Source organism: Balaenoptera borealis (genome assembly GCF_965194805.1).
Source record: "Balaenoptera borealis genome assembly, chromosome: 14".
In the NCBI taxonomy this organism is placed as follows: Eukaryota; Metazoa; Chordata; class Mammalia; order Artiodactyla; family Balaenopteridae; genus Balaenoptera; species Balaenoptera borealis.
In genome coordinates this window covers 77,935,261-77,948,583 of record NC_138875.1, presented here as the reverse complement: position 1 = coordinate 77,948,583, position 13,323 = coordinate 77,935,261, and the positions used below count along the sequence as shown (strand labels likewise).

The following is a 13,323-nucleotide window of genomic DNA, read 5'->3' as shown; positions in this document are numbered from 1 at the left end:
CTTAGACCCCAGGTTACAAATCCCATCCCATGGAAGATAAAGAATGGACCACTGAACCTACCCCGTGCCCCAGACTAGATTAGGCACCCCATTTTATACCCTATGGCTTCCTCTTTCCTTGTAGCTCCTACCATTCGTGAAATTTTTTATCTCACGTATCACACACTAGACTCCAGCTCCCCGTGAAGGCAAAGGCCACGCTGGTCTCATTCCCCATCGCATCCCCAACATTTAGCCCGAACTGCCACATAGCACGCTCCCCGTAACGTACTCGCTGAATTAATTAAGTGGTCACTGGATGGAGCTTCCAGCTGTGGGTTTCTAGGCTCCCACTCCAACCATCTGACCAGAATTAAGAACATGAGCTTGATCCCAAGCAGAGGTTTCCAGACAGCAAAGCACGTAGGCCTAAAACCCACCAAGCCGGTGCTTTTGCTCCCTGGTGCAGCTCCCCGATCCCACGGATCACACGTGTTTTGCACATGGAACCCCATTGACGTAACTGGGAATTTCACGGATGGAACAAATGAAGGGGCAAGGCAGCAGTAGATGTCTGCAGCACGAAGCTGTCAAGAAGAGATGTTTTGCGACCGGGGAGGGGGCCAGAGAGTGTGCCCCAACCGCGAAGGGCAGACCACATGCTGCCGGGTGGTGGTCACTGACCGGCCTTCTAGAACGCACGGAGGGGTGACAGCTTGCTCTGCCTGCTTGGCCCCAGAGCATCGGAAGCTTGGGTGGGTTCCATAACAGCAGCCTGGCCTCCCTTTCCATCCCGCAGCTCCCTCCTCAGCCCTGGCCCCTCCACTTCCGTCCCACCGGTCCCCAGACAAAAACAAAAGACCCATTACTGAGTTATTAGCTTCGTCTCGCATATCCTGTGGAGGGAGACAACTGCCAAGCCCACTTCGACTTAAAATGTTTAACAGATTTGCCCACATCTAATTTCTGTCACTGTGTTTACAGTACAAGGAACCCAGAGCAGAAAGCCGTGGAGAAAAGTCCTGGGGTTAGGACGGCGGGGGCGATAGAGGAGGGGGCAAAAAATAAATGCCAAACGCCTTCAAAGGCGACATTCCTCCCTGTGGTTTGCAAACACTTCCTCTCTCCCCAGTCATCCTGTAATCATGCTCCAGCGTTCACCAGAGGAGTGTTTACATCCAACACCATTACCGGCAGGGGAGACGGGCGAAATTAAGGCCTCTGGTCTCTGTTCTCTGAGGCCCCATTATCTCTTTCCTCCCTTTACGTCCTTTCATCAGACGCCTCCAATATATGAAGGGGTAAAAGCCTTTAATGGGATTTTGAAGATCTTAAAAGCCAGGCGGTTTGTTTAAAAAGGAAAAAGACCAAGAGGGGAACATAGCCTGGGATCCCTGGGTCCACTTCTTGAAAAAGGGAGCGAACTTTGTTCTCTTTTTTTTCCCCCCGTCTGCCAAATCAAGTGTTGGGTTTGAGGTTTGTCTTGGATGGGCAAGCAGACCACACAGAGCTGCCCGTGGACAGCTGCCTTTCCAGCGAGGCTGAGAATTGCCATCCACAGCACTTCCCGGGCCTGGCACGTCCTCTCCACTTCTCTCTCTCTCTCTCTTTCTCTCTCTCGGAGCTGTGTCAAGGCCCAAATTGGCACCAACATCCCGATCGTGGTTAGCCAAGCCTAATGGTGGCCGAGGGAACAAGATAAAGGGGAGACGACGGTCAAAGTCAGAGGAAATATCGCACGTTGGCAAATTCGAAAGAGTGGATTGGGGTTTCTTCACTTCCCCAAGGCTGGGAAAACCCCTGTCATACATGGCCGCAAACTTTGGTTAGGAGAGAGACTGGGTTTTCCAAAGAAATAGCTCTACTTGGTGTTCTCTTTCCATTTAGCTGGGCCAATTATGCTTCGCTGAATCAGCACTGGACTGCTCGGGGTTTGTTGAGCCATAGTTGTCTTGGGGAGCCATGATGGCGTGAAGAGTGATTTATGAGTTACACTGCATTTGAATGAGACTCTGTGTTGGGCTGGGCTGGGTTGAAGACATTGTTGGTTCGTGTTGTAATATCAGAGCGGAATATCGGCGTGGAATCTTGTGATGCCGTATATTGCTTTGATCCCTGGCGCCACGTTGGCTGTGGTACGGTTTCAGAAGACACACTGGTAGACAACGCTGTGTTTGTTTCGGGGGGGTTGTTGAGTTGGACTCTGACACAGCCGTGGACTGGGGTGTCGTGTTGGGAAGGCCGTGTAGTGAGACCGTCCAGCCCTGGTTTTGTTCACCAACGCAACTAACCGGTCCAGTAATAAAATCCAAACTCTCCTCCCAAGGTTGCCACGTGGCCCCTCTGCACAGAAGCTGAGGGCTTTCAGGAGACACGAGACAGAACTATGTCTCCTGAAATCCCGATGAAGACCTCAAGGTCATCACAGCCCTATCACCCAAACTGACCATTGGCTGAACAGCACGTCCAAATCCCCAGGACTCTTCTGCAAAGTGCAATAGGATCTTTCATTACCACACTCCCCGGTTTCCCTCGCTGCAATAGTCTCCCCTCAAACCACATGGAGCTTCCAGCCAAATCTCAAGTCCTGCCTCTTCCCTCGCGCACTTCAAAATATTTCTTAAACTCACTAGAACCTTCGTCGGAGGTCGTCCAGCCACAAGAGCTGGAGGCAAAAGGACGTGACGTCTCCCTTGTTCCACGGAACACTGCTCTCTGCACATCAGCTGACGCAGTTTCCTCCCTTGTCCCAAGCGAAGCCTCCTGTTCGGGGGAAATGGACATTTCCTCCCTGGGTTTTATAATGGAACCAAGTTGTTCCACCTCCAAAGACGACAGCAGCCATCACAGCAATCGCAGCTCCCACGAATGGCAGCTCACCGTGGGCCACATGCTGAGCTAAGCACTGCACATGCCTCTTCTCATTACATCCCAACAACATCTCTGGGAGGGAAGTATTATTAGCTTTGTTTGACACATTCATTCAACAAATATTTTCAGAACAACTACTACGTTGCAGGCACTGTTCTCGGACCTGGGGATGCAGCAGTGAACAAAACAGTTGAAAATCTCTGCTAGCCTGTAGATTCTGATCTAGTGGATGGGGAAACTGAGTCTCAGAGACGTTAAGACGGTTGCACAAAGCCACACAGCTGTGAATAGCAAAGCTCAGACTCGGCCCCAGAACCGCCTGACTCCAAAGCCACGATTCAAAAGACAAACCAACCAAAAAAACAAAAACAAACAAAACACACACATACACACAAAGCCATGATTGTACCAACTACATATCCTTCCTTTATAAAAGCCACTAATGTGTCCTGTCAGGATGCACTGGCTTACTTTGGTTTTCTGTTTTTTTGTTTTTATTTTCAGTATCAGCTACTCTGTCATGGCTGCCTGCTGCTTGGTCATCACCCATCAGATGTAAACACAAATAGCACTGCAGGCTCAAGTACCTTTATGGAGGGATGGAAGTTCTGAGGCCAGAAAGAAAGGGCTGATGGAGAGGAAGAGATAGAGGCTCAATCCCTCTAGGTTAGAGCTGGCATGTCTACGATCCAAGGGTCATTGACAGCATGGGAAAAGGAACAAGGGTGAAATCTTGGCTGGTACAGTCCATTCCCAAGCCAGAGAGAACCGTCATAATGGAAAATATAGTATTCCACTTTTTAAACTGGGAAGAGTTTGCCTAGGGCTTCCCTTCCTCCTAGGACTGAAGAAGAGAAGGATGGATTGTCTAGACAGCAAGCCAAGCTTAAGAGACCAAGCTCTAAGTCCCCGTTGCACATTTTCTGGAGCCTAGGCTGGTCATTTTGCCTCTCTGAGACTCAGTTTCTTCACCAGTTAAATGTGAATGTTCTTAACACCTAAGTGACAGAGCTACGATAAAGAGCGTTAAATAAGAATATATAGAGAAAGTGCTTTGCCCATTATAAAGAGCTACGTGAGTATTAGATAATCCACCAGGCTGGCAGGAGCCAACTCTCATATTACGAACTACGAAATTACAAGGCCAGGAACACTGAGAGGAGAGACAAGGTCTTCATAGGGGAGAAGATGATCAAGTCAAGATTGTAGGAGAAAGAAAATGGGGTTCATGTTGCTATACCTGCTATATTGTAAGCCCTCTGGTTGGCATATATATATATATATATACGATTTTGTTTGGGGTGACTATATTATCCTCATTTTATGAATAAATAATGTTCAAGGAGGCAAACCAGCATTCCCATTGTCACCAGACCAAAAAAATGGAAACACTGGCATTTAAATTTAGAATGGCCACTCGCCAAAACCCAGATTTTTTTCCCCCACTTTGTCACCTCATTTGCCCGAAGTACTCCCTAAAAGAAAACCTACTCAACTGGATTTACATTTAAAGGCCTAACCTGTCTTTAGTATCCATGTCCTCAAAATAAACAGACCCCCAAGCCTCAGTCACACCATTTACAGAAGCCCCTACATGGAGTGGGTTGCCTCTGTCTGAGTGGCTTCCCAGAGTCGGGCAATGAATGAAGTGACCCCCCCCGCCCCGACCCTCCATCTCCCCCAGTCTCCTGGTCCTTCCTCACACAAAGAGGGTTTCCAGGCGTTTTGCAGGGGATTGTGAATACGAGGTGCCTCTTGCTGTATCCAGGTTCTAGAGTCCAGTCTCTCTAGATAAGGAATGGCGTACTTGACATGACAGAGCTCCCGTGTGTGTTGTTTGAACTCCATCCTCAAATTCTAGTTCTGTTTTCCTCTCCTCCATTGATTGAAAGGGCTCTCATTCAGCACAGCTTGCTTCTCGCAGACTGTCTCCAGATCCACAGATTCCTGGCTTCGGTCTCAAAATCCTACTTCTTCCACTTAGTAGCTGGGTAACCCTGGGCAGGTCATCTGGCTGCCCCCTCCATCTCAACACACGGCCCCACCTGCCACCCAGCTGCCCAAATCTGCAAAGCAATCTCGAAGCACCTGTCCCTCTATCTTCAGATCTAAGTCCTATCAACCCAACCTCCCAAACATTCCTCAAATCCATTCACTTCCCTCCATTCTCACTGCACTAGCTTCCACCGTCTCCATCCCTCTCCTGGATTTGGTCTGACTGCTTCCACTCTTGCCTCCTCCATTCTTTCTCCTCACTGCCACCGAGCAAACCTTTTAAATATGCAAATGCATTCATCATGCCTCCACCTCCCTTCCAAAATCCTTCAGTGGCTCCCTATTGCTATAAAGTAATGGGCCAAAGCGGGGAACCATGTCAGCTCTACCGTCTGGGTTCCTACCAGCCTCGTGGCCTTGGTCAGATGGCTTACCTTCTCTGTGCTTTGGTTTTGCAATCTACACCTATAGCTCAGGGCTGTTGGCAAGATTAAATGAGTTAATGGGAGCTCCCTGGTGGTCCAGTGGTTAGGTCTCAGCGTCTGCACTGCCGTGACCCAGGTTCAATCTCTGGTCGGAGGATTAAGATCCTGCAAGCCGCATGGTGTGGCAAAAAAAAAAAAAAAAAAAAAAGATTAAATGAGTTAATAAATAAAAGTTACTTGGAAACGTGTCTAGTGAATAGTAAAGACTCAACAAATCCTACCTATTTTATCATCTTCACCGTCATTATTACTATGCTTATTATTTGAATAATAAAGCCCTTAGCATAGGATACAGAGGTTGGCAAGATCTATTTCTTGCCTACCTATCCAACTTTACCTCTGGTCTCACCCCTGACATTCTACACACCAGCCATTCTTAACTTCTTTGTTTTTTTAATTCAATATAGGGGCAACGATTTATGTATAAAGATGGTCACCGTAGTGATGTTTATAATAAAAAAAATTTTAAGGTAAATATCCATCAATTTAAAATGCTTAAGTAAAATCGTAGTATAATCAAGTATTTCAAAAACATTTTAAGTTATGACTCTAATGAATATTTAATGACAGGAGAAAATGCTTATGATATGACAGCACGTGAAAAATGACTTAAAATTGTATCTACAGCATTATTGCAACCTGAAGGAAATAAATCAAAATGTTTACCAGTGGTGATTTCTGTACTGTTATACAGTGATTATAGGTGATATTTTTTTTCTTCAGACTTTGCCTATTTTCCAAACTTTATAGAGTCAGCATGTATGCCTTTCATATTAGGGAGAGGGAGGGAGAGAGAGAGAGAAACTTGCCTCCTTTCTTTTTTTGTTTCAAATGTAAATGTTCTGTTATTAAAAACTCACTCCCCAGCCCACACACGTACAATTGCCACCGTTTCCCACCCTCCCTCCCTGTCCATGAAAACAATATTTCAATTCTGGTCTTAAACGATTGTACTGAAAACTTAAAGAAAACCCAGTTCCCCTCCACAGGCTAATGTACTTTGCTAGGCTCCTGTCTTGGGATAAAAGAAATCTTGAAATTAAAAAAAAACAAACAACAACAACAAAAAACTACAGTCGGCTCCATTTTAGAATGAAATCCAAAACAGATTCAGTCGCAGAGGACAAATACATAATACATTTTTTAAATGGAGGCAAACAAATCACTTAAATCCCAAGATTTTGGACTGCTGTCCCTATTCGTAGAAATTATCACCTGGTCAACACACTGCATCTCTCAGGAACCCAGATATCCCTTAATGTGTTTTTTGGCAATAGTGGGGGGATGTGGTGTATGTGTGTATATCTTTTTCTCCCGGGTCCACCAGATGTTCTGAGAAGCTTAGTCTGTGTCCCTGAGATGCAGAGTTGACCAGATGTCTGACATCGTGTTTTTTTTTTGGTTTTTTGGGTGTGTGTGTGTGTGTAACAGGCAGAGAAAGAGAGAAAAATAAAAGGGCAAAGTTCACTAACAATTTTTTTTCCTTTTCAAAGCAACTTTGATAACTCTCCGTTCCAATAAGTTATGGCTTCCTCCCAACCTGCTTCCTTGGTGGGAACAGTAGGTTCCCATGCCAACTGGAATGGGGAGAGGGGGAGGCCGTGAGAGCCATTTGATGGTTTGTCAAGATATGCACTCCAGCACCTCATTCTTCTAAGAATGTTTTTAAATGAAAAAGCTTTGCTGCTTAGACAAAAAGAGGAACAAATATTCTTGCAGAGAAGCAAAGAACCTCATTCTAAAGGATGCAGGATAACATTACTAATATATCATTATGAACCCTTAATGAATGAAAATATTATTCACATTTTCCTTTGATTTTATGCTTGGTTATGAAGCATTTCAAGAGGAGGGAATGAAAGAGACAAACACTGTGGCTGGCATTGTTACTTTGACGTTACAAATAACTGTATTTATGACGGTATTATACAGTTCATATATTTCCCTCTAATAGTGCCAATAAAAAGATGGTATTTTCCCAGCGTCTGCTCTCTGCTCATGTTTTATGTCTTACTTCCCTCAAGGGTCTGTGTGCTCTTAAGCAAAAGAGCTAATTTTTCACAGTGTTAGAGGGGAAGGGAAGTTGGCTTTCTGTCTTTCTACCACTCAACTGTTGTTTTCCTAGTAGCCCTCACAGGGCAAAATGTTCTTCTTTTCCTTTAAAAAGAAATGCTACACACATGTACATATTATAATAGCGCACATATTTTCAGAGTTCTTCCTACCTACCCAGGACCTGGGTTTTACACATTTCACTTCAACTGACCTTCAGGACAAGCTTCTGACCCAGGTACTCTGATTGTGCCCATTTTAGGGATGAAGAGACTGCAATTCTTGGCAAGTTCCCCGTAGACACTCAGTATGATCCAGGACTCAGATCCCTCAAAGTCAATGCTCCAGAGAACACTCTTGTGCTTTTCTGTCCTTTTGTTTTTTTCTCACTGTTGAGGTGTTCATTGCTTATGATGGATAAATATTCTTTTTTAAAAAATAAATTTATTTATTATTATTATTATTTTTTTGGCTGCATTGGGTCTTCGTTGCTGCACACGGGCTTTCTCTAGTTGCGGCGACTGGGGGCTACTCTTCATTGAGATGTGCAGGCTTCCCACTGCAGTGGCTTCTCTTATCGTGGAGCACGGGCTCTAGGCATAAAGGCTTCAGTTGTTGTGGCTCGCGGGCTCTAGAGCGCAAGCTCAGTAGTTGGTGGCGCACAGGCTTAGTGGCTCCTCGGCATGTGGGATCTTCCTGGACCAGGGCTCGAACCTGTGTCCCCTGCATTGGCAGGCAGATTTGTAACCACTGCGCCACCAGGGAAGTCCCATGATGGATAAATATTCTAACTGATAGCAGAGAACTCAGTCTCACAGAGCACATATTCTTTTTAGATGGGATGAAAAGGCCGGCTAACTTTCATCAATAATACTTCTTGGTGTCTTCTCCCACAGGTCTAGCTGTGTGAGCTTGAATAAATAATTGAACCCACCTGAACATCAGTTTTCTTATAAGAGAGAAATATCATAGCTTAGAATCAACACAGAATATGAGCTTAAGAACTATGATACATTCACTTACATAATATTCACTAAGCCCTTCTTAGATGGCTGACAAGATATTAGATGCTGAGGGAACAGCAATGAAAAGAATATAGCCCCTGCTCTCTGGATGCATACAGTCTAGTGCGAGAGATAACTATGCAAACAGACCAATACCATTGCTTGTGATTAGTTAGTTCTTTGATGTAGTTACCGAATTGTTGTCTTTAAGTTTCTGACCAGCATCTGAAGCACTAACAAGCAAAATAATTTCAGAGTTATCCAGAAATATTTCATCACAAATACTCCCTTCTAAAACAAACAAAACAAAACAAACACTTGTAGAAATCCATAGGGCTTCTACCAGGCAATTTAACATATAAACTGTGGATATGTGAGTCAAACATAGTTTTAAACTATCATGGCAATGAACAAAGATTATCATGTCGACAAATGACTACCCCTGGCGATTAATATCTTTTTTTAATACATACATACCTGCACCAATCAGCAAAACTGAAATGTGAGAGAGCTCACTACACCACGCCAGCCAGTAAGAAAAAAAAAAAAAGTATTTCTAAGTACTCAGCAAGACTGTACTCTTCAAGATATCCTCAGACCCTCTCTATCTTCAAGTCTCCATGATTCTATCAGGTACTTAAAACAGTTTCTCAGCCTGGGCACTATTAACATTCTGGCTAGATAATTCTTTATTCTGGGAGATTCCCTGTGCACTGTAGAATATTTAGAAGCATCCATGACCTATATCCACCAGATCCCAGCAGTAGAGACGATCACCTCCCCCCCGCCACACCACATCATGACAACTAATAACGTCTCCAGACATTGCCAAATGTCCCCAGGGGAGAGGGTGCCCCAAATCACCCCCCAGTTGACAACCATTGGTCTAAGACTGAAAGCACCTCTATATTTTGGAGGAGTTAAGATCAACTTAGGATCTAGCCTAGTCTGGCCTGGTCCCTTCTAAGATACCTTTTCTTTCTTCAAGTCAGGGGTTAGGAAGGAAGCCATCAAATGTTTCATTCATTCATTCATTCACTTGCCTACTCACTCCCTCGTTCAGCATACATTGGCGGAGTGTAATGGCAATTTGCAGGCATGGCCCGGTACAAAACCACTAAGCACATTAAAGATGTCCAAACAAATACCATCCAGGACATGATCTGAACTATCAAAGCTCACCAGAACACTTGAGGTCTTACCTTGACCCTGGCACTATCTCTTGAGCCAGTGGTTTCCCTCTAGGACTCAATTTCATCACCTGTAAAATGGACTTGATGTGTGTGTCCCAAATATCAATCCTTTGGATGCTACCTTCAAAAGTTCTGCCATCCTCACCATCTGTATAATCATTTGTTTACTATATTTTTTCTTAAATCAATTCTTTTTATTTATTTACTCTCCCAAGGAAATTGCATATCACTATTACGTACATAAATCCAGTATCACATCCATAAATAAAAGGTAACCTTAAAAAAGAAATACAGGGAAAGTAAAACAAAGCTATTATATTCCAGCTACACACTGCTGTCAATGGGAGGTTCTCAGCATGATGCCTATTCTCTCCATATTACAAAGCGGAGGACAGGAGAATGGTGAGGAGATGTTAAAGGCACACCAGGGCCAAACTGGAAATTTCTCTGTGCCAATGAGAATCAAAGGAGGCTTGCAAAGGGGGAAAGCTCTCACTATGTGATTCAGAATCACTTATTTTCATGTTCTTGGACCATCTTGAATCATTCATATCTGTCGGTGGCATGCATGCCACCTTTTGGGAAACACAAGATCAGCTGTGCCAGTCTAGTTCTTAATACCTTGTTTCACTGGCTTTACTGTGTGGCCTCATGTAAATGACGTAACTACTCTGAAGCTCAGTTTTCTCATCTATAGAATGGAAACACCATCGCTGCCCCTCAAAGCTGTTGTGAGCAGTTAATAACATATTTAACCTCGCTTTGATTTCCAAGGTTCTTCTTTAGATCTAACATCCTAGAAAAAAGCAATTCCCCCAATAATCTTTGTAGATGGCCTTTTGAGTCATGTTTAGGAGCTGCCATAGCAAAACAAAACAAAATAAAAAGTCTTTAGAGTTGTTCCCCCCCCCCATTCATGTTGAAACTTAACCCCCAATGTGATGGTATTAGGAGGTGGGGCTTTGGGGAGGTGATTAGGTCATGAGGGTGGAGCCCTCATGAATGGGATTAGTGCCCTTATAAAAGAAACCCCACAGAGCCGCCTGACCCTCCCACTACTTGATGACTCAGCGAGAAGATGGCCATCTATGAACTAGGAAGCAGGCCCTCACCAGACACCAAATCTGCCAGCACCTTGATCTCGGAATTCCCAGCCTCCAGAACTATGAGAAACAAATTTCTGTTGTTTAAGCGTCACCTAGTCTATGGTATTCTGTGATAGCAACCTGAATGAACTAAGACAAAAATTCACCACCTTTGGGCTAGATGTTCTTAGCCAATCCCTTAGGTTCTCTGAGCCTCAGTTTCCTTGACTATAAAATGGAAATCAGAAAGGCTTTCCTGCCTGCCTGCCCCTTGATAAAAATCACATGGAATAATGACAGCTCTTTGTAAATGGCCAGGTGAGTGATACACATATCGGTATTGATTTCCGAGCTCCTGGAGTTAAGTGCATCTTTTCATGTGTTCTTAGTTGCACCCAGGCAGGTAGGGAAGAAACGCCTCAGGGCTGCCCCTGCTAAGGTGAGCAGCTACGAAAGAAGTATGTTGCAAGGAGGTGCAAATGTTTGGGGTAAAAAGTTCTGCAAGTAAACCAGAGGGGCCAAGATTAGTGCGGGGTTGGGGGGTGGAGAGGAGGGAAGAAATGGAAGAAAGTGTCAGGAGTGAGAAAGGGGTGACTTCGCAAATTTGCCCTCTGGCATCAGGATCCTTGGCGAGCTCAGCACTTTTGAGGTTCAAGTTTGTTTATTCTTGGCAAAACGCAACCGCCTGTTTCTAAGAGAAAAGTCTTTAAAAGGTTTATAAAATCTACTCAAAAGGCTTTCTGGACATCAAATAGCTCATAAAAAGGAACATTTTGATGAGTTAAGTGTAAATGAATCAGAAACATACGGATTCCATTTTGCCTAATCTGCCCGTGGATTTAGGAATGAAGGGGAAAACTGCTCCAAGCCAAATTCTTCAGGGGCTTTTAGACCCCTGAAACCTTTGAAAGCCATTGGCAACGTTAAGCACATCCCATACAGAACTCTGCTTTGTCCTCCTGAATTTTGGTCTCCAAGAAAGGCCCCCGCGGGAAGATTAATTCTGAGGGAGAAGGGGAAGGAAAGGAGTAAACACAGCCCATTTACTAAGTGCTCGGAACTCTGCACTTCACAGCTACCATGTGCTGATCCCCTCCAGGAAGGGAACATACTTTATGTCACCGGAGAGACAGGAGAGCACAGAGGATGGTGACACCAAGGAGACAGGGTGCTCATCCCAGCTCCACCAAGGGCCAGCTTTGTCTATCTGGCCAAGTTAAAGTAATGTGCCTAGGCCTCAGTTTCCCCATCTGTAAAATGGAGCTAAAAGGGGCATCTAGGTAGAATTGTGGCAAGGGTTAAATTTTTACTTTTTTTTTTGGCCGCATTGCGCGGCTTGTGGGATCTTAGTTCCCTGACCAGGAATTGAACCCGGGCCATGGCAGTGAAAGCACAATGCCCTAACCACTGGACCACCAGGGAATTCCTAAATTTTTAAATTATAAAACATCTCATCCAGTGCTTAGCACATAAATATTCGGTCAAGACTGGCCATCATTATGATACACAAACCTTGTAGAGTGGGCACTAATGTTATCCCCATTTTAAAGTCCAAGAAACTGAGTCCAAGAATGATTCACTCACCCCAGGCCCCAAATCCATTACAGTAGTAGACTCACGATTTAAACTTAGAGCCTTATGATTCCCAAACCAGAGGTCTTGTCACTCCACTCCACAACTTTCCCAAAAGAATCAAAAGTCTAGCAGAACCGGGATTTCCCTGTTGGCCCAGTGGTTAAGACCCCGCGCTTCCACTGCAGGGAGTGCGGGTTCGATCCTTGGTCGGGGAGCTAAGATCCTGCATGCCGCTGGTGCGGCCAAAAAAAAAAAAACACAAAACAAAACAAAACAAAACAAAGAGTCTAGTAGAACCAATCAAACTCCAGAGACCTGGAATTAATTTTCCAATAAGGTCTGTGCTGGGACCCTCACTCCAGCCTCATGCCGGTATCTAGAGGTGAGCTAAGATGGGCCTTCCTCCCAGACTTCTAAGGACTTTCCGGTGCCAAGACACTAGCCCTACACCCTCCATCAGAGGTGTTGAGAGATATCCCTGGCTCCAAAGTTTTGTTTTCTTGGTGTGACGGGTTAATGGAATTACAGGGAGGAAGCGGAAGATGAAAGGAGAGAGAGAAATTTGGAATCACGCTACATTTTCCATTCACTGTCTCTCAGACTGATGCTGTGTAATACGGCTGTAAAAATACATGAAGCAAAATCTAAAGTAGAAAAAAAAAAGTCTATGTAAATGGGCCAGGTGGATAATACTCGGCGTGTTGTACATGTTTCTGCACATGGTTTTATCAAAGGGGATAATTACAGCACACCGAAAATAGGATATATTGTTTCCATATGAGAGATAAAGAGGGAGTGTTATAAGTGATTAAAGGGACTTAAGGGTATAGAATGTTCTTGTAATGAGAAGAACTGCTCACGTCCTAGAATTAGAGTGTTTCTTAGCACGAATTGCAGAAGTCTTTCTAGTATTCTATAAAGGAAAGGCTTCTAAATTCTTTGTAAGTTTGGCCAAACTCAAAAAGTTTTGTCCAGGGATTATCTAGGCAGATCTTTGCATCTGGCTGCTTCACCAATGGGCCCCACAGCAAAACAGCTGATGAGGTCAAGAAAGCCCAGAGCCTGATGACAATAAGACGAACAA

General features: G+C 44.5%; 1 long non-coding RNA gene across 1 annotated transcript in view; it reads right to left on the bottom strand.

The window, feature by feature from the left end:
* Window positions 1-4,580: 4,580 nt before the first annotated feature.
* Window positions 4,581-13,323, bottom strand: part of LOC309611381 — a 168,379-nt gene continuing 159,636 nt past the window's right edge. The window contains exon 4 of the long non-coding RNA XR_014234492.1: window positions 4,581-5,435. This is a non-coding gene — a long non-coding RNA (uncharacterized lncRNA). The remainder of the gene's footprint in view (window positions 5,436-13,323) is intronic.